This window comes from Hyla sarda, chromosome 4, assembly GCF_029499605.1.
Source record: "Hyla sarda isolate aHylSar1 chromosome 4, aHylSar1.hap1, whole genome shotgun sequence".
NCBI lineage: Eukaryota > Metazoa > Chordata > Amphibia > Anura > Hylidae > Hyla > Hyla sarda.
The window spans coordinates 295,571,806-295,594,005 of record NC_079192.1 but is presented as its reverse complement, the minus strand read 5'-3'; the positions used below and the strand labels follow the sequence as shown (position 1 = coordinate 295,594,005).

The 22,200-nt window shown below is 43.8% G+C and overlaps 1 protein-coding gene across 1 annotated transcript in view; it reads right to left on the bottom strand.

Moving 5' to 3' along the window:
* Positions 1–22,200, bottom strand: part of GNPTAB (N-acetylglucosamine-1-phosphate transferase subunits alpha and beta) — a 113,385-nt gene that overhangs the window by 12,436 nt on the left and 78,749 nt on the right. The gene's annotated exons all lie outside the window — the stretch shown is intronic.

The window sequence follows — 22,200 nt, the reverse complement described above, 5'->3', positions numbered from 1 at the left end:
ACCCCACAGGTGTTTCACGACTTTTGCATATGTAAAAAAAAATTTTTTTTTTCACTAAAATGTGTGTTTCCCCCCAAATTTCACATTTTTCCAAGGGTTAATAGCAGGAAATACCCCCCAATATTTGTAACCCCTTCTCTTCTGAGTATGGAGGTACCCCATAAGTTGACCTGAAGTGCACTATGGGCGAACTACAATGCTCAGAAGAGAAGGAGTCATATTTGGCTTTTTGAGAGCAAATTTTGCTCGGGGGGCATGTCACATTTAGGAAGCCCCTATGGTGCCAGAACAGCAAAAAAAAAACACATGGCATACCATTTTGGAAACTAGACCCCTTGAGGAATGTAATAAGGAATAAAGTGAGCCTTATTACCCCACAGGTGTTTCACGACTTTTGCATATGTAAAAAAAAAAAAAAAAAAATTCCACTAAAATGTGTGTTTCCCCCCTAATTTCACCTTTTTGCAAGGGTTAATAGCAGAAAATACCCCCCAAAATTTGTAACCCCATCTCTTCTGAGTATGGAGGTACCCCATAAGTTGACCTGAAGTGCACTATGGGCGAACTACAATGCTCAGAAGAGAAGGAGTCATATTTGGCTTTTTGAGAGCAAATTTTGCTCGGGGAGCATGTCGCATTTAGGAAGCCCCTAAGGTGCCAGAACAGCAAAAAAAAAAAACACACATGGCATACCATTTTGGAAACTAGACCCCTTGAGGAACGTAACAAGGGGTACAGTGAGCATTTGCCCCCCACTGGTGTCTGACAGATCTTTGGAACAGTGGGCTGTACAAGTTTTCATTTTCATGGACCACTGTTCCAAAGATCCGTCAGACACCTGTGGGGGGTAAATTCTCACTGCACCCCTCATTACATTCCGTGAGGGGTGTCGTTTCCGAAATGGGGTCACATGTGGGGTTTTGTTTTTTTTGCGTTTGTCAAAACCGCTGTAACAATCAGCCACCCCTGTGCAAATCACCTCAAATGTACATGGTGCGCTCTCCCTTCTGGGCCTTGTTGTGCGCCCCCAGAGCACTTAGCGCTCACATATGGGGTATCTCTGTAGTCGGGAGAAATTGCGTTACAAATTTTGGGAGGCTTTTTTCCCTTTTACCTCTTGTGAAAATGTAAAGTATAGGGCAACATCAGCATGTTAGTGTAAAAAATAATACAATTTTACACTAACATTCTGGTGTAGACCCCAACATTTCCTTTTCATGAAGGGTTAAAGAAGAAAAAGCCCCCCAAACCTTGTAACGCAATTTCTCCCGAGTACAGCGATACCCCATATGTGACCCTAAACTGTTGCCCTGAAATACGACAGGGCTCCAAAGTGAGAGCGCCATGTGCATTTGAGGCCTAAATTAGGGATTTGCATAGGGGTGGACATAGGGGTATTCTACGCCAGTGATTCCCAAACAGGGTGCCTCCAGCTGTTGCAAAACTCCCAGCATGCCTGGACAGTCAACGGCTGTCCGACAATACTGGGAGTTGTTGTTTTTCAACAGCTGGAGGCTCTGCTTTGGAAACAGTGGTGTACCGGACGTTCTTATTGGGGGAGGGGGGCTGTGTAGGGGTATGTGTATATGTAGTGTTTTTAACTTTTTATTTTATTTTGTGTTCGTGTAGTGTTTTTAGGGTACAGTCACATGGGCGGGGGATTACAGCGAGTTTCCCAGCGCAAAATTTGCTGCATCTCAAGATGCGAGAAACCCACTGTAAAAGCCTCGCCCATGTGAATGTACCCTGTACATTCACGGGGGTGGCGGGGCGGGGGGGCTTGCATCAGCTGTTGCAAAACCACAACTCCCAGCATGCATGGTCTGTTAGTGCATGCTGGGAGTCATAGTTTTGCAACAGCTGGAGGGACACAGGTTAGGAAACACTGAGTTAGAAACAGACAATGTTTCCCAACCAGTGTGTCTCCAGTTGTTGCAAAACTACAACTCCCAGCATGCCCAGACAGCTGAAGGGCATGCTGGGAGTTGTAGTTCGGCAACATCTGAAGGGCCAGATGTTGCTGAACTAAAACTCCCAGCATGCCTGGACAGTCAGTGCATACTGGGAGTTGTAGTTTTGCAACAGCTGGAAGAGCACAGATTGGAGACCATTATACAATGGTCTCCAAACTGGGGCCCTCCAGATGTTGCAAAACTACAACTCCCAGCATGCATGGTCTTTTAGTGCATGCTGGGAGTTATAGTTTTGCAACAGCTGGAGGCACACAGGTTAGGAAACACTGAGTTAGAAACAATGTTTCCCAACCAGTGTGTCTCCAGCTGTTGCAAAACTACAACTCCCAGCATGCCCAGACAGCTGAAGGGCATGCTGGGAGTTGTAGTTCGGCAACATCTGAACGGCCAGATGTTGCTTAACTAAAACTCCCAGCATGCCTGGACAGTCAGTGCATGCTGGGAGTTGTAGTTTTGCAACAGCTGGAAGAGCACAGATTGGAGACCATTATACAATGGTCTCCAAACTGGGGCCCTCCAGATGTTGCAAAACTACAACTCCCAGCATGCCCAGACAGCCAAAGGCTGTCTAGGCATGCTGGGAGTTGTAGTTTTCAGACTCCTAGAAGCAGCAGTGAAGATCTTCACTGCTGCCTCTGAGGACTACATACTTACCTGCCGGTCCCGTCGCTGCTCGTCCACGTGGCCGGTCCTGCCGCTGCTCCTCGGTCCTGCCGCTGCTCCAGGTAAGTCCGCCGGTCCCCATGTGTTCCCCCCGTGTGCCGCAGGTCCCCGCGAGCCCCTGCAGCCTTCGTCCCCCGTTCTGCCCGACTTCCAGGGGCGGGCAGTGCGGGGGATCTGAACTTTCACCCCAGATCACTGTGATTGGTCCACAGGGACCAATCACTGTGATCGCTAAACAGGACCATCAATGGATGGTCCTGGGGGTGAAGCAGAAGTTGTCCCCTGCTGGAAACAGTGGGACTTCTGTCAGTTAACCCGTGCAATGCTGCGCATCGCCGGGTTAACTGAATGTCATTTATAAACGCCGGGATGCGCGAACGCACTGCACAACCCGGCGTTTATATATGACATTCTGCGGGAAGGGGTTAAAGGGGTTATCCAGGAAAAAACGTTTTTTTTTATATATCAACTGGCTCCAGAAAGTTAAACAGATTTGTAAATTATAACAATAAAAGGATGTAAGAAATAATAAGGGGGATAAATCAAATAGAATCCCTGGGGAGGTGCATGTAATACTTAACTTTTAATTTTACAAAGTTAAAATCGTCACCAAATTATATCAGTGCTCAAATGACCCAAACAAATAAATAAATGTTCTGGTTGCGGTATGGATCTCACACCAGAAGCAATATCAAGCATTCAGGGTGTCGTTCTCAACGCGTTTCTGCCACTAATGATATGGCGTCATCAGGAGAGACAAAAGACAAAGCTTGAGACACCTTAAAGTTGTGGTACTGAAAGCACACTATAAGTAGATACACAAACCAATGTGACTAAGAGATCACGGCAAGGACTGTCTATCAGGCCACCTGCAAAGAAAGCACAACAGAAAGGTACCAATATCATTTATGTGCTCCAGGCATAATAGAACGCATGAGTATTTCCTGCGGAGCATACACTCACTGTGCCGTGGATATTTTCCAGAAACCTAAAAACGGAAGCACATAAAGAAAAGCCCCTATCAGTAACTGTCCAGCTGGTACCTGTAAAGAAGAACCACTTCTCCGCAGTATGCGGCTACTTACAGTTCCAGTCTGCCGGTATCCGTGATCCCAGGACGGCACGCTATACCCGCAATGGCGGGGAGCCTTGCGGTAAATGCAGGCTGCTAGTGCGCTGCCGTACCTGGGATCACGGCGTGTGACGTCTTATACGCTGGCCGAGCTGCGCGTCACTACCGCCGCGCCCCTAATAGACGTCATAGGGGCCGGCGATTATCGTGCAGCGCGCGGTCAGGTGACGGCCGCAATGAAAACAAAAGGATCATGTGATTACGGCTATGGTAAATACTAATATATCCTTATATCCTGGTATGTTCAAAATGGCTAGATGTTTAAAGCAGGTATTGAGGGAACTAACGGAATAGTGGTTAAGTATATAACCTAAAACTATTTATATATATATATATTTAAGAGGCGATAATTAGGAGGTGCCTAGTACATATATATATATATAGAACAGGTGCATAGAAGAGCCGGACCATAAGAGTGTATACATACATAATGGGAAGTCTAGGTACCCTAAATAACTAGGTACTATTGCCATAATTCATTGATGACTCCCATAATTTTATTAACACAAACTGGTCAGAGGCAATAAGATTAGCATATATATAGAGTTTTGACAAGGCCAAAACACAAAGGCCATGGGTGTATATACCCTAGATGCTCGGAAGAGGTTAGACTCCGCAGACGAGGACTAAAACTTTACTAACTGAGGCTCAAATTAGTATAATATAGCATAGAATATACAGGATATACATATTATAAGCTATACTATATAAATCATAAACTGTAAACTATGAACTATACACTAATGGGGTACCCCCCAAAAAAGGGGATACTAGACAGGTAGCGTGACAAGGGGATAACGGGGGCCTAGGGAACCTACCTAACCCTGCGCTAGTTCTATAGCCCTAGTGCCTAGGCAGGGGAAACCGCCCTAATAAGGGCGGGCCTGCTCCCGAACCTCCTACTTGCCTAGTAAGTCCCTAGAAATTGGTGACACTGACTTTAGGCTTACTAAAGCCTCCACTAGCTGCCTATAGTCACCAAGAATGGGGGGTACCCCCAGGTCGATCTACAAAAAACTAGCATAATTAACCTGTTCGTTCAGGCCAGACGGAGTACAGGTGTCTAGCTTGTAAATCCACCTGCACTCCCTTTGTAGAAGTACACGGTCCAGATCCCCTCCTCTAGGTGATGGCCAAACTTTTTCTATACCCATGAATTTTAAATTATCTGTTCGGCCCTGGTGAGAGTCATTGATGTGCCTTGCAAGGGGCTTATCCCTACGATGTCGGATGTCCCCCAGATGTTCAAGAATCCTGGTCTTGAATGCTCTCCTGGTCTTACCCACGTATTTTTTACCACAAGGGCAGGTAGCCAGATAAATAACCGATATTGTAGAGCAGTTGATAAACTCTCTCAATCTGAACTGTTCTCCAGTGGATTCATTAACAAATAACTGAGACCTGCTGATGTTAATGCAGGCCTTACAGTGTCCACACGGAAAACACCCCGATTGTCTAGGTCTTTGTTCTAACCAGGTGTTGCCCAGTGATCTCGGTGGTAGATGGCTTTGTGTAAGTATGTCACCTAAGTTACGACCTCTCCTGAAAGTCAATAGGGGTACCTCTGGGATTTTATCACGTATGTCAGGGTCCATTCTGAGTATATCCCAATGTCTATTAAGGATCTCACGCATTTTGGTGGACCCTTGATCAAATGTCGCAATTATTCTCGTAATCTCCCCTAACTGATCTTCCCTCGGTCGGGATATAAGTAATGATTCCCTGGGTGTAGCAAGTGCATGTTGGTATGCTGCTGAGAGAACGTGTGAGGGATAGCCTCTATTTTTAAACCGTGTACGAAGTTTTCCAGCCTCCTCCACGAAATCACACCTCTCCGAGCAATTCCTCCTGAGGCGGAGATATTGTCCACGCGGGATGCCCCGTTTAAGGGGTCCCGGGTGGCAACTCTCCCACCTCAGGAGGCTATTGGTGGCAGTGGCTTTTCTATGCACGGTGGTCCGCAAGGTACCACTATCTTGTTTGTAAATCATAATGTCCAAGAAAGCTAGGCATTTCTCCTGTATCTCAAAGGTGAAGAAAAGCCCTAGCCCATTGTTATTTAGGGATTTGATAAAGTCCTGAAAGGCCTGGGCAGTACCCTGCCACATAATAAGGACATCATCTATGAATCTAGCCCATACCAGGGCGGATTCACTAAAATGTTCCCTTGTATCTGCAAATACTACGGTGGCCTCCCACCAGCCCAGGGTAAGGTTAGCGTATGTGGGGGCGCATGGGCTCCCCATCGCCGTTCCCCTGAGCTGGTGGAAGTAAGTACCGTTGAAAAGGAAATAATTGTGCGTCAATACGAACCGCATCAATTTAAGCACTAGTTCATTGTGGGCCTGCATATTGATGTCCCTAAAAGACAAATAGTATGCTATAGCTGATAGGCCCACCTCATGTGGAATCGCTGAATACAGAGACTCAACATCAATGCTGGTCAATAGCGTGTTTCTGTCTACAACAATTCCCTCCAATCGTTTAAGTAGGTCCGTAGTATCTTGTATATATGATGGTAATGCCATGACAAAGTGCCTTAGCACCTTGTCGATATAAATTCCTATATTTTGTCCAAGACCTCCTATGCCTGCCACAATAGGACGCCCTTTAAGAGGTGTAGTTCCCTTGTGGACTTTGGGCAAGGCATAGAAGGTCGGGACAATAGGATTTTGTGGTATCAAAAACTCACACTCCTGATCACTTAGCAGGCGATCGGTTTTGGCCAGGGCTACAATCTCCAATAATTCTTTTTTATACCTATTAGTGGGGTCACCACTCAATATCTCATAGGTGGACCTGTCATCCAATAGTTTTTTACACATGAGAATATATTTGTCACGGTCCAAGACTACAATGTTTCCCCCCTTGTCAGCAGACTTGATAACTAAGTTATCTTTGCGCCGTAGTTGTTTAATGGCAGCAAGTTCCGAGTTGGAAAGATTCTTTCTGTTTGCCGACAAGGGGGGAAAGGACAAGGCTTTAATATCACGGGATACCAGTTCGAGGAAGACATCCAAGCAATTTGTTTCACTCACAGGTGGAAACGTTTTATTTCTATTTTTACAGTTGGTGAATGGACCCTCATATCGTGGTCTCTCGCCATCTTCCAACAGGGATGCTAAATTTCTTACCATCGGGAGTTTATTTACACCTATGCCTAGTTCTAGACATTCTCTTTTGTCACGTAGTACATGATATTTGTGCCATTTTAGCTTACGGATGAAGAGGTGAAGATCCTTAGTCCATATAAAGGGGTCAAAATTAGTAGTTGGTACATATGAAAGCCCCCGGGCTAGGACCCTCACCTGTGCATCCGTAAGTCTCTCACTCGACAGATTGATCACCTGCAAGTCACCTGTGTCATTAGGGGTCATTGGCGATTCTCTTTGGTTCTGAGTGGATAAGGATCCCTGTTGTCCCGATTGGTATCCCCAGAAAAAGAAGCCATATGTGAGGCAGAGGATGATTCTCCAGACCATTCTGTGTTCTTGTATTGGTTTCTCCCTGTGCCCGTTTTTCCTCTGGTAGGGCCTCTACCCCGGCGATTTCTGGGGTTACCCTTACCACGTTTGCCTGACTGAGTGTAGGTCCTATCTGTATCACCTTGATCAGTATCTGAGGATGACACCTCGGTTTCAGTGTCCCTTGTTGTTATAGATTTAGTTAGAACACTATAGGCACGGTTTTCCCTAAACTCTTGAAGATCACGAATAAATTGCGCGTGTTTGCGCTCCTTTAACTGATACTGGAATCGTTCTATAGTGTTTTTAGCTTGTGTCTCTTTAGTCTGAAAGTCAGGGTCCTCCTTGAACTTGAGGACTATGTCCTGTTGTTCCTTCAATTTGCTCTCGGCTATTGTTAGGTTAGCTTTCTCTTCCTCGAGCAAAATCTGGATAAACTTTAGAGACGTATTCGTCGCTTCAGTCTCCCACTTTTTTAGGACCGCTGGAGTCCTCAGCCTACTTGCTGGGAGGACTGGAATTCGGAGGCCCCTAGGTACAATTTGATGTTTTAAATAACTCTCAAATCCCTGGATTTCCCAGAAAGAGACTGCGTATTGTTTGTAGCAGGTGATCAGATCACGAAGTGCAATTTTTAAAGAAGGAGTGAATTTAGTTTGTGTGAAAACTCGTTCCGAGAAGACCTCCCTAGCTTCACATAACCATTCAGCCAAATTTGGTGTACCAGATACAAAGCTAGCCATCACTGAAAATTACAATTAACATAGAGCTTGCTATTTGAATGTAGTGCCTACAAGGGGCAAAAGTAGACTCCCAGCAATATATGAGAAATAATAAGGGGGATAAATCAAATAGAATCCCTGGGGAGGTGCATGTAATACTTAACTTTTAATTTTACAAAGTTAAAATCGTCACCAAATTATATCAGTGCTCAAATGACCCAAACAAATAAATAAATGTTCTGGTTGCGGTATGGATCTCACACCAGAAGCAATATCAAGCATTCAGGGTGTCGTTCTCAACGCGTTTCTGCCACTAATGATATGGCGTCATCAGGAGAGACAAAAGACAAAGCTTGAGACACCTTAAAGTTGTGGTACTGAAAGCACACTATAAGTAGATACACAAACCAATGTGACTAAGAGATCACGGCAAGGACTGTCTATCAGGCCACCTGCAAAGAAAGCACAACAGAAAGGTACCAATATCATTTATGTGCTCCAGGCATAATAGAACGCATGAGTATTTCCTGCGGAGCATACACTCACTGTGCCGTGGATATTTTCCAGAAACCTAAAAACGGAAGCACATAAAGAAAAGCCCCTATCAGTAACTGTCCAGCTGGTACCTGTAAAGAAGAACCACTTCTCCGCAGTATGCGGCTACTTACAGTTCCAGTCTGCCGGTATCCGTGATCCCAGGACGGCACGCTATACCCGCAATGGCGGGGAGCCTTGCGGTAAATGCAGGCTGCTAGTGCGCTGCCGTACCTGGGATCACGGCGTGTGACGTCTTATACGCTGGCCGAGCTGCGCGTCACTACCGCCGCGCCCCTAATAGACGTCATAGGGGCCGGCGATTATCGTGCAGCGCGCGGTCAGGTGACGGCCGCAATGAAAACAAAAGGATCATGTGATTACGGCTATGGTAAATACTAATATATCCTTATATCCTGGTATGTTCAAAATGGCTAGATGTTTAAAGCAGGTATTGAGGGAACTAACGGAATAGTGGTTAAGTATATAACCTAAAACTATTTATATATATATATATTTAAGAGGCGATAATTAGGAGGTGCCTAGTACATATATATATATATAGAACAGGTGCATAGAAGAGCCGGACCATAAGAGTGTATACATACATAATGGGAAGTCTAGGTACCCTAAATAACTAGGTACTATTGCCATAATTCATTGATGACTCCCATAATTTTATTAACACAAACTGGTCAGAGGCAATAAGATTAGCATATATATAGAGTTTTGACAAGGCCAAAACACAAAGGCCATGGGTGTATATACCCTAGATGCTCGGAAGAGGTTAGACTCCGCAGACGAGGACTAAAACTTTACTAACTGAGGCTCAAATTAGTATAATATAGCATAGAATATACAGGATATACATATTATAAGCTATACTATATAAATCATAAACTGTAAACTATGAACTATACACTAATGGGGTACCCCCCAAAAAAGGGGATACTAGACAGGTAGCGTGACAAGGGGATAACGGGGGCCTAGGGAACCTACCTAACCCTGCGCTAGTTCTATAGCCCTAGTGCCTAGGCAGGGGAAACCGCCCTAATAAGGGCGGGCCTGCTCCCGAACCTCCTACTTGCCTAGTAAGTCCCTAGAAATTGGTGACACTGACTTTAGGCTTACTAAAGCCTCCACTAGCTGCCTATAGTCACCAAGAATGGGGGGTACCCCCAGGTCGATCTACAAAAAACTAGCATAATTAACCTGTTCGTTCAGGCCAGACGGAGTACAGGTGTCTAGCTTGTAAATCCACCTGCACTCCCTTTGTAGAAGTACACGGTCCAGATCCCCTCCTCTAGGTGATGGCCAAACTTTTTCTATACCCATGAATTTTAAATTATCTGTTCGGCCCTGGTGAGAGTCATTGATGTGCCTTGCAAGGGGCTTATCCCTACGATGTCGGATGTCCCCCAGATGTTCAAGAATCCTGGTCTTGAATGCTCTCCTGGTCTTACCCACGTATTTTTTACCACAAGGGCAGGTAGCCAGATAAATAACCGATATTGTAGAGCAGTTGATAAACTCTCTCAATCTGAACTGTTCTCCAGTGGATTCATTAACAAATAACTGAGACCTGCTGATGTTAATGCAGGCCTTACAGTGTCCACACGGAAAACACCCCGATTGTCTAGGTCTTTGTTCTAACCAGGTGTTGCCCAGTGATCTCGGTGGTAGATGGCTTTGTGTAAGTATGTCACCTAAGTTACGACCTCTCCTGAAAGTCAATAGGGGTACCTCTGGGATTTTATCACGTATGTCAGGGTCCATTCTGAGTATATCCCAATGTCTATTAAGGATCTCACGCATTTTGGTGGACCCTTGATCAAATGTCGCAATTATTCTCGTAATCTCCCCTAACTGATCTTCCCTCGGTCGGGATATAAGTAATGATTCCCTGGGTGTAGCAAGTGCATGTTGGTATGCTGCTGAGAGAACGTGTGAGGGATAGCCTCTATTTTTAAACCGTGTACGAAGTTTTCCAGCCTCCTCCACGAAATCACACCTCTCCGAGCAATTCCTCCTGAGGCGGAGATATTGTCCACGCGGGATGCCCCGTTTAAGGGGTCCCGGGTGGCAACTCTCCCACCTCAGGAGGCTATTGGTGGCAGTGGCTTTTCTATGCACGGTGGTCCGCAAGGTACCACTATCTTGTTTGTAAATCATAATGTCCAAGAAAGCTAGGCATTTCTCCTGTATCTCAAAGGTGAAGAAAAGCCCTAGCCCATTGTTATTTAGGGATTTGATAAAGTCCTGAAAGGCCTGGGCAGTACCCTGCCACATAATAAGGACATCATCTATGAATCTAGCCCATACCAGGGCGGATTCACTAAAATGTTCCCTTGTATCTGCAAATACTACGGTGGCCTCCCACCAGCCCAGGGTAAGGTTAGCGTATGTGGGGGCGCATGGGCTCCCCATCGCCGTTCCCCTGAGCTGGTGGAAGTAAGTACCGTTGAAAAGGAAATAATTGTGCGTCAATACGAACCGCATCAATTTAAGCACTAGTTCATTGTGGGCCTGCATATTGATGTCCCTAAAAGACAAATAGTATGCTATAGCTGATAGGCCCACCTCATGTGGAATCGCTGAATACAGAGACTCAACATCAATGCTGGTCAATAGCGTGTTTCTGTCTACAACAATTCCCTCCAATCGTTTAAGTAGGTCCGTAGTATCTTGTATATATGATGGTAATGCCATGACAAAGTGCCTTAGCACCTTGTCGATATAAATTCCTATATTTTGTCCAAGACCTCCTATGCCTGCCACAATAGGACGCCCTTTAAGAGGTGTAGTTCCCTTGTGGACTTTGGGCAAGGCATAGAAGGTCGGGACAATAGGATTTTGTGGTATCAAAAACTCACACTCCTGATCACTTAGCAGGCGATCGGTTTTGGCCAGGGCTACAATCTCCAATAATTCTTTTTTATACCTATTAGTGGGGTCACCACTCAATATCTCATAGGTGGACCTGTCATCCAATAGTTTTTTACACATGAGAATATATTTGTCACGGTCCAAGACTACAATGTTTCCCCCCTTGTCAGCAGACTTGATAACTAAGTTATCTTTGCGCCGTAGTTGTTTAATGGCAGCAAGTTCCGAGTTGGAAAGATTCTTTCTGTTTGCCGACAAGGGGGGAAAGGACAAGGCTTTAATATCACGGGATACCAGTTCGAGGAAGACATCCAAGCAATTTGTTTCACTCACAGGTGGAAACGTTTTATTTCTATTTTTACAGTTGGTGAATGGACCCTCATATCGTGGTCTCTCGCCATCTTCCAACAGGGATGCTAAATTTCTTACCATCGGGAGTTTATTTACACCTATGCCTAGTTCTAGACATTCTCTTTTGTCACGTAGTACATGATATTTGTGCCATTTTAGCTTACGGATGAAGAGGTGAAGATCCTTAGTCCATATAAAGGGGTCAAAATTAGTAGTTGGTACATATGAAAGCCCCCGGGCTAGGACCCTCACCTGTGCATCCGTAAGTCTCTCACTCGACAGATTGATCACCTGCAAGTCACCTGTGTCATTAGGGGTCATTGGCGATTCTCTTTGGTTCTGAGTGGATAAGGATCCCTGTTGTCCCGATTGGTATCCCCAGAAAAAGAAGCCATATGTGAGGCAGAGGATGATTCTCCAGACCATTCTGTGTTCTTGTATTGGTTTCTCCCTGTGCCCGTTTTTCCTCTGGTAGGGCCTCTACCCCGGCGATTTCTGGGGTTACCTTTACCACGTTTGCCTGACTGAGTGTAGGTCCTATCTGTATCACCTTGATCAGTATCTGAGGATGACACCTCGGTTTCAGTGTCCCTTGTTGTTATAGATTTAGTTAGAACACTATAGGCACGGTTTTCCCTAAACTCTTGAAGATCACGAATAAATTGCGCGTGTTTGCGCTCCTTTAACTGATACTGGAATCGTTCTATAGTGTTTTTAGCTTGTGTCTCTTTAGTCTGAAAGTCAGGGTCCTCCTTGAACTTGAGGACTATGTCCTGTTGTTCCTTCAATTTGCTCTCGGCTATTGTTAGGTTAGCTTTCTCTTCCTCGAGCAAAATCTGGATAAACTTTAGAGACGTATTCGTCGCTTCAGTCTCCCACTTTTTTAGGACCGCTGGAGTCCTCAGCCTACTTGCTGGGAGGACTGGAATTCGGAGGCCCCTAGGTACAATTTGATGTTTTAAATAACTCTCAAATCCCTGGATTTCCCAGAAAGAGACTGCGTATTGTTTGTAGCAGGTGATCAGATCACGAAGTGCAATTTTTAAAGAAGGAGTGAATTTAGTTTGTGTGAAAACTCGTTCCGAGAAGACCTCCCTAGCTTCACATAACCATTCAGCCAAATTTGGTGTACCAGATACAAAGCTAGCCATCACTGAAAATTACAATTAACATAGAGCTTGCTATTTGAATGTAGTGCCTACAAGGGGCAAAAGTAGACTCCCAGCAATATATGAGAAATAATAAGGGGGATAAATCAAATAGAATCCCTGGGGAGGTGCATGTAATACTTAACTTTTAATTTTACAAAGTCTAGTATCCCCTTTTTTGGGGGGTACCCCATTAGTGTATAGTTCATAGTTTACAGTTTATGATTTATATAGTATAGCTTATAATATGTATATCCTGTATATTCTATGCTATATTATACTAATTTGAGCTTCAGTTAGTAAAGTTTTAGTCCTCGTCTGCGGAGTCTAACCTCTTCCGAGCATCTAGGGTATATACACCCATGGCCTTTGTGTTTTGGCCTTGTCAAAACTCTATATATATGCTAATCTTATTGCCTCTGACCAGTTTGTGTTAATAAAATTATGGGAGTCATCAATGAATTATGGCAATAGTACCTAGTTATTTAGGGTACCTAGACTTCCCATTATGTATGTATACACTCTTATGGTCCGGCTCTTCTATGCACCTGTTCTATATATATATATGTACTAGGCACCTCCTAATTATCGCCTCTTAAATATATATATATATAAATAGTTTTAGGTTATATACTTAACCACTATTCCGTTATTCCGCCATTTTGAACATACCAGGATATAAGGATATATTAGTATTTACCATAGCCGTAATCACATGATCCTTTTGTTTTCATTGCGGCCGTCACCTGACCGCGCGCTGCACGATAATCGCCGGCCCCTATGACGTCTATTAGGGGCGCGGCGGTAGTGACGCGCGGCTCGGCCAGCGTATAAGACGTCACACGCCGTGATCCCAGGTACGGCAGCGCACTAGCAGCCTGCATTTACCGCAAGGCTCCCCGCCATTGTGGGTATAGCGTGCCGTCCTGGGATCACGGATACCGGCAGACTGGAACTGTAAGTAGCCGCATACTGCGGAGAAGTGGTTCTTCTTTACAGGTACCAGCTGGACAGTTACTGATAGGGGCTTTTCTTTATGTGCTTCCGTTTTTAGGTTTCTGGAAAATATCCACGGCACAGTGAGTGTATGCTCCGCAGGAAATACTCATGCGTTCTATTATGCCTGGAGCACATAAATGATATTGGTACCTTTCTGTTGTGCTTTCTTTGCAGGTGGCCTGATACAGACAGTCCTTGCCGTGATCTCTTAGTCACATTGGTTTGTGTATCTACTTATAGTGTGCTTTCAGTACCACAACTTTAAGGTGTCTCAAGCTTTGTCTTTTGTCTCTCCTGATGACGCCATATCATTAGTGGCAGAAACGCGTTGAGAGCGACACCCTGAATGCTTGATATTGCTTCTGGTGTGAGATCCATACCGCAACCAGAACATTTATTTATTTGTTTGGGTCATTTGAGCACTGATATAATTTGGCGACGATTTTAACTTTGTAAAATTAAAAGTTAAGTATTACATGCACCTCCCCAGGGATTCTATTTGATTTATCCCCCTTATTATTTCTCATATATTGCTGGGAGTCTACTTTTGCCCCTTGCAGGCACTACATTCAAATAGCAAGCTCTATGTTAATAAAAGGATGTAGCATTCACTCACCGCTACAATGGTCCACAAGACGCCGACCCGCAATCCCCTCTAGCCGGGAACATCGATACCATTGTAGCGGTGAGTGAATGCTACATCCTTGTATTGTTACATGTTTTATACTTTACCTAGTTACATGCACCCCGCAGGTATTACGGAGTAACTGGATCCTGACAACTGCCGCAGATCCCTCATATCGGTACCACTCCTATACAGAGTTGCTCTCCTGTTTCTTTCTTCTGTGGTGTGAGATTTGTAAATTACTTCTGTTAAAAAATCTTAATCCTTTCAGTATTTATGAGCTGATGAAGTTGAGTTGTCCTTTTCTGTCTAAGTGCTCTCTGATGACACGTCTCGGGAACCGCCCAGTTTAGAAGCAAATCCCCATAGCAAACCTCTTCTACTCTGTGCAGTTCCCGAGACAAGCAGAGATGTCAGCAGAGAGCACTGTTGCCAGACAGAAAACAACAACTCAGCAGCTGATAATTATTGAACGGATTAAGATTTTTTTAATAGAAGTAATTTACAAATCTGTTTAACTTTCTGGAGCCAATTGATATAAAAAAAACAAGTTTCTTCCTGGAATACCCCTTTAACCACTAAACAACCCATGACATACACTTTCGTCATGGTGCCGTTAAGGGTGTATGGAGTGGGATCCTGACGCAATTCTGCTCCATACAGGGAATCCCCCAGGTGATTTCAGAAGCTGGGTTCAGACGCTAATAGCCATCATGCAGCGATCGTTGCTGGTAGCTACTAACCCTTTAGATGCCAGCTGTTCTGACAGCCAACCTTTGCCTCCGTGGCTGCAGATTTTCTTCTTCTGATAGAGCCTGTCTGGAGAAGGCTCTACCAATAGAGCACAGATCACAAAGATCAATACAGTTCAATAGACTTACACTGTTTCTTGAATGAGGAATCAAATGATTCCTCATACAAGTCTCCTAAGGGAACTAACAAAGTGTGTGAAAAAAATAAAAATAAAAGGCTTTACACATGTACATTAAGCCATTCCATACTAAAAGTTTAAATCACTCCCTTTTCCCTAAATAAAAATATACGTAAACATAATAGAAATAAACATATTTGGTATCGCCACGTGCAGAATTGTCCGAACTTTTGCACATGGGGAATGGTGTAAATGTAAACAAAAATGCAATTCTTGGGTTTGGTATTTTTTTTTTTTTTAACACTTCAGATCCTAGAAAAAATGAAGTAAAAAGCAATCAAAAAGTCTGACCAATACCAAAATGGTACCAATAAAAAATACAGATCACAGCACAAAAAATGAGCCCCTACAGCCCAGTATACTGAAAAATAAAAAAAGTAATAGGGGTTAGAATATGGCAATTTATAATAATTTTTTTCAGATAAGTTTAACCCCTTAAGGACTCAGCGTTTTTCAGTTTTTGCATTTTTGTTTTTTCCTCCTTACTTTTTAAAAATCATAACCCTTTCAATGTTCCACCTAAAAATCCATATTATGGCTTATCTACTTTGCAGTGACATTAGTAATTTTACTCAAAAATCCATAGCGAAACGGGGAAAAAAAATCATTGTGCGACAAAAGAAAAAATGCCATTTTGTAAATTTTGGGGGCTTCTGTTTCTACGCAGTGCATTTTTCGGTAAAAATGACACCTTATCTTTATTCTGTAGGTCCATACGATTAAAATGATACCCTACTTATATAGGTTTTATTTTGTCTTACTTCTGGAAAAAAATCATAACTACATGCAGGAAAATGTATACGTTTAAAAATGTCATCTTCTGACCCAGACTTTTTGATCACTTTTCATAAATTTTTTAATGGTATAAAAAGTGACCAAAAATACGCTATTTTGGACTTTGGAATTTTTTATGTGTACACCATTGACCGTGTGGTTTAACAATATATTTTTATAGTTCGGACATTTACGCACGTGTCGATACCACATATGTTTATTTTTATTTACACTTTTTTTTTATGGGAAAAGGGGGGTGATTCAAACTTTTATTAGGGAAGGGGTTAAATCACATATATTAACACTTTTTTTTTGCAGTTTTGTAGCCCCCATAGGGGGCTATAACACTGCACACACTGATCTTTTACACTGATCACTGGCATGTATGAACATGCCATTGATCAGTGTTATCGGCGCTTGACTGCTTCTGCCTGGATCTCAGGCCCAGAGCAGTCATTCACCGATCGGACACCGAGGAGGCAGGTAGGGATCCTCCCGGTGTCCTGTAAGCTGTTCGGGACGCCGCGATAAAATCAGCCCGACTGAGCTGCCGGGATACTTTCAGTTGCACTTCAGACGTGGCGGTCAACTTTCATCGCCGCATCTGAAGGGTTAATACAGCGCATCACCACGATCGGTGATGTCCTGTATTAGCCACGGGTCCCGGCCGTTGAGGGATGCCGGGACCGACCCAATATATCGCGGGAGCCGATGCAGGACGTAAATATACATCCTGCATCGTTAAGGAGTTAAAGAGTACCTGTCATCACAAAAACTGTTTATATGTTGTTAATTAATGTATTAGAAACAACTTTCTAATACCATGTGATTAAAAAAAATTATATTTATATATTTATTTTGACTTGTAAAAACTGACCACTTAGGTCTCCCTACATGTAGCGGCCTCAAGTCTCTCATAGAGTTCAGAATGCTGCATGAGTCCTAACTCTCATAGTGCAGCCTGGACACGGATGAGCACAGATCAGCTCCCTGAAACGGGAGCAAGCCGGACAGACGGGAGCAACCACTGTGCACACTGCATGGGCACCTCAACTACATTGAACACTGCCTGCAGTAAGCAAGCTTTGAAAGAGGATTATGAAAGTAATACTGGTCGAAAATGAAGGTAATGAAGAGGGCAACATACTAGCAGCATAATATAAAGCAATGGAGATGGTGGCAGGTACTCTTTAAACAAGTAGGAAAACATGATGAAAACTATACAAATTGTCTATTTATGTAATTGTGCCAACCTAAAAAAAATCAAGATAACATGTCAGTTTGAATGCATGGTGAACGGTGTGAAACGTTGAGGGATGCCGGGACCGACCCGATATATCGCGGGAGCCGATGCAGGACGTAAATATACATCCTGCATCGTTAAGGAGTTAAAGAGTACCTGTCATCACAAAAACTGTTTATATGTTGTTAATTAATGTATTAGAAACAACTTTCTAATACCATGTGATTAAAAAAAATTATATTTATATATTTATTTTGACTTGTAAAAACTGACCACTTAGGTCTCCCTACATGTAGCGGCCTCAAGTCTCTCATAGAGTTCAGAATGCTGCATGAGTCCTAACTCTCATAGTGCAGCCTGGACACGGATGAGCACAGATCAGCTCCCTGAAACGGGAGCAAGCCGGACAGACTGGAGCAACCACTGTGCACACTGCATGGGCACCTCAACTACATTGAACACTGCCTGCAGTAAGCAAGCTTTGAAAGAGGATTATGAAAGTAATACTGGTCGAAAATGAAGGTAATGAAGAGGGCAACATACTAGCAGCATAATATAAAGCAATGGAGATGGTGGCAGGTACTCTTTAAACAAGTAGGAAAACATGATGAAAACTATACAAATTGTCTATTTATGTAATTGTGCCAACCTAAAAAAAATCAAGATAACATGTCAGTTTGAATGCATGGTAAACGGTGTGAAAAAAGAAATAAAAATCCACAAAAAAGCCCCCCTTAAATTTGCAATTTGGAACGGAGAGGGCGGATCGAAAAACTGTAAAAAGGTATTTGATCACCGCACCTAATGAATCTATACATACCATAACACATGGTTTTAAAGGGGTACTCCAGAAATTTAAAGGGGTTATCCAGCATAAGGTGATTTTAGTACGTACCTGGCAGACAGTAATGGACATGCTTAGGAAGGATCTGTGCTTGTCTTGGGCTAAATTGCTATGCTGTGAGATTACCAGAACACTGTGGCTAGCTTTCTGTGAACTTGTATTTCCTGTTTTCAGATTTCTTGTTTGCCTACAAATCCCATTATACCATTTTCCTCCTTCCCACACATCAGCTACCCCACCCATTGAAACATAAATGAGCTGCAGACCTGTGGTTTTCAATCAGGGTGCCTCCAGCTGTTGCATTACTTGCAGATTGCTCTCTCCACCCATTGAAGCAGACAGGCTCCCTGTCATCAGCTAACTAGTGAGTCAGGTCTGGACCGCATTGCAAGCTGGGCAAAATCCGAGACAGCAGTCATTTTGTATGCTGTTAAAAATTAATATTGGGGTGAAAATCACATAAGAATTGTGAGAAAACCGTCACACACAGGTAAAGACACTATATTATGAACTACACTAACTTTACAGCCCCTGTAGCATAGTCAAATAAAAAAAAATTCCTGGAATACCCCTTTAACCCCTTAAGGACACATGACGTTCTCATACGTCTCCATTTCCGAGTCCTTAAGGACACATGACGTATGAGAACGTCATGTGTTTTACCGGCCCCTCGCAACCATCTGGAGCGGAGCCGGTGCCCGATGCCTGCTGAAATCGTTCAGCAGGCATCGGGGCATATCGCCCAGGGGGGTCAAAGACGGCCCCGAACAGCCAGAGCCAGTAGGGGTGAGGTGGCACTGGTGCCACCTCACGATCGCCCTGATTCGTCGGCCGGATTACCGGCCGACCAATCAGGGCGCCTGCTGCGGGTGTCACTCCAGCAACCCACTCCGCCCCTCTTCCGGAGGACGTGAGCGGGTGCGGGACGTGCACCCCGGGTGCTGGGGACCCCGATCCCCGGCATTAATGTTGGGATCGGGGCCCCAGGAGTAGCGGCGGCGGCGGCGGCGACGACGAGGGACTGACCTGGTGCAGCGAGGATCGTTGGAGGTGAGTGACAGCCTCCTGCTGTTGCTTAGCAACAGCTCCCAGCATGCAAAAAGGGCATGCTGGGAGCTGTAGTTATGCAACAGCAGGAGGCAGACCACCACAACTCCCAGCATTCCCTTATGGGCATGCTGGGACTTGTAGCTTTGCAACAGCTGGAGGCACATTCTTTCTATGGAAAAGTGTACCTTCAGCTGTTGTGTAACTACAACTCCCAGCTTGCACAATCAGCTAAAGTGCATGCTGGGAGTTGTAGTGGTGCATCTGCTGGTTGCATAACTACAACTCCCAGCATGCCCATTGGCTGTCGGTGACTGCTGAGAGTTGTAGTTTTGCAACAGCTGAAGGCACACTGAGTTAAGTAGCAAACCAGTGTGTCTCCAGCTGTTGCATAACTACAATCCCCAGCATCCCCAGCCAAAGTAGTATGCCTCCAGCTGTTGCATAACTACAACACCCAGCATGCCCTTCCGCTGTCCGTACATGCTGGGGGTTGTAGCTTTTGCAACAGCTGAAGGCACACTGGTTGCAAAACACTGAGTTTGTTACCAAACTCGGTGTTTCACAACCAGTGTGCCTCCAGCTGTTGCAAAACTACAACTCCCAGCATGCACTGATAGACCGTACATGCTGGGAGTTGTAGTTTTGCAACAGCTGGATTCCCCCCCCCCCCCCCCCCCCCAATGTGAACGTACAGGGTACACTCACATGGGCGGAGGATTACAGTAAGTATCTGGCTGCAAGTTTGAGCTGCGTCAAATTTTCTGCCGCAGCTCAAACTGCCAGCGAGAAACTACTGTGAACCCCCGCCCGTGTGACTGTACCCTAAAAACACTACACTACACTAACACAAAATAAAATACAAAGTAAAAAACACTACATATACACATACCCCTATACAACCCCCCTCCCCAATAAAAATGAAAAACGTCTGGTACGCCACTGTTTCCAAAACGGAGCCTCCAGCTGTTGCAAAACAACTACTCCCAGTATTGCCAGATAGCCGTTGACTGTCCAGGCATGCTGGAAGTTTTAGAACAGCTGGAGGCACCCTGTTTGGGAATCACTGGCGTAGAATACCCCTATGTCCACCCCTATGCAAGTCCCTAATTTAGGCCTCAAATGCGCATGGCACTCTCACTTTGGAGCCCTGTCGTATTTTCTGCTATTACCCTTTTAAAAAATGTAAATTTTTTGGGAAAACAAGCATTTTAGGTAAAAAAAATATATATTTTTTTACATATGCAAAAGTCGTGAAACACCTGTAGGGTATTAAGGTTCACATTACCCCTTGTTACGTTCCCCGAGGGGTCTAGTTTCCAAAATGGTATGCCATGTGTTTTTTTTTTGCTGTCCTGGCACCATAGGGGCTTCCTAAATGCGGCATGCCCCCAGAGCAAAATTTGCTTTCAAAAAGCCAAATGTTACTCCTTCTCTTCTGAGACCTGTAGTGCGCCAGCAGAGCACTTTTTCACCCCCATATGGGGTGTTTTCTGAATCGGGAGAAATTGGGCTTCAAATTTTGGGGGGTATTTTCCGCTATTACCCTTTTTAAAAATGTAAACATTTTGGAAAAACAAGCATTTTAGGTAAAAAAAAAATATATTTTTTTTTACAAATGCAAAAGTCGTGAATCACCTGTAGGGTATTAAGGTTCACTTTACCCCTTGTTACGTTCCCTGAGGGGTCTAGTTTCCAAAATGGTATGCCATGTGTTTTTTTTTTGCTGTCCTGGCACCATAGGGGCTTCCTAAATGCGGCATGCCCCCCAAAACCATTTGTCGCTCCTTCCCTTCTGAGCCCTCTACTGCGCCCGCCGAACAATTAACATAGACATATGAGGTATGTGCTTACTCGAGAGAAATTGGGTTTCAAATACAAGTAAAAATTTTCTCCTTTTTACCCCTTGCAAAAATTCAAAAATTGGGTCTACAAGAACATGCAAGTGTAAAAAAATGAAGATTTTGAATTTTCTCCTTCACTTTGCTGCTATTCCCTTGAAACACCTAAAGGGTTAATACACTTACTGAATGTTTTTTTGAATACTTTAGGGGGTGTAGTTTTTATAATGGGGTCATTTGTGGGATATTTCTAATATGAAGACCCTTCAAATCCACTTCAAAACTGAACTGGTCCCTGAAAAATAGTGAGTTTGAAAATTTTGTGAAAAATTTCAAAATTGCTGCTGAACTTTGAAGACCTATGGTGTCTTCCAAAAGTAAAAACTCATAAATTTTATGATGCAAACATAAAGTAGACATATTGTATATGTGAACCCAAAAAAAATATATTTTGAATATCCATTTTCCTTACAAACAGAGAGCTTCAAAGTTAGAAAAATGCAAAATTTTCATTTTTTTCATCAAATTTTGGGATTTTTCACCAAGAAAGGATGCAAGTTACCATAAAATTTTACCACTAAGTTGAAGTAGAATATGTCACGAAACAACAATCTCGGAATCAGAATGATAACTGAAAGCATTCCAGAGTTATTAATGTTTAAAGTGACAGTGGTCAGAATTGCAAAAAACGCTCCGGTCCTTAAGGTATAAAATGGCCTGGTCCTTAAGGGGTTAAACAGATTTGTAAATTACTTCTATTTAAAAATCTTAACCCTTCCAGGAAGTTCTTTTCTTTTTAAATTTATTTTCTGTCTGACCACAATGCTCTTTGCTGACACCTGTCTGTCTGTCTCAGGAAATGTCAAGAGCAGGAGAGGTTTGCTACAGGGATTTGCTCCTGCTCTGGACAGTTCCTGACATAGACAGATGTGTCAGAAGAGAGCACTGTGGTCAGACAGAAAAGAAATTCAAAAAGAAAAGAACTTCCTCTGTAGTATACAGCAGCTGATAAGTACTGGAAGG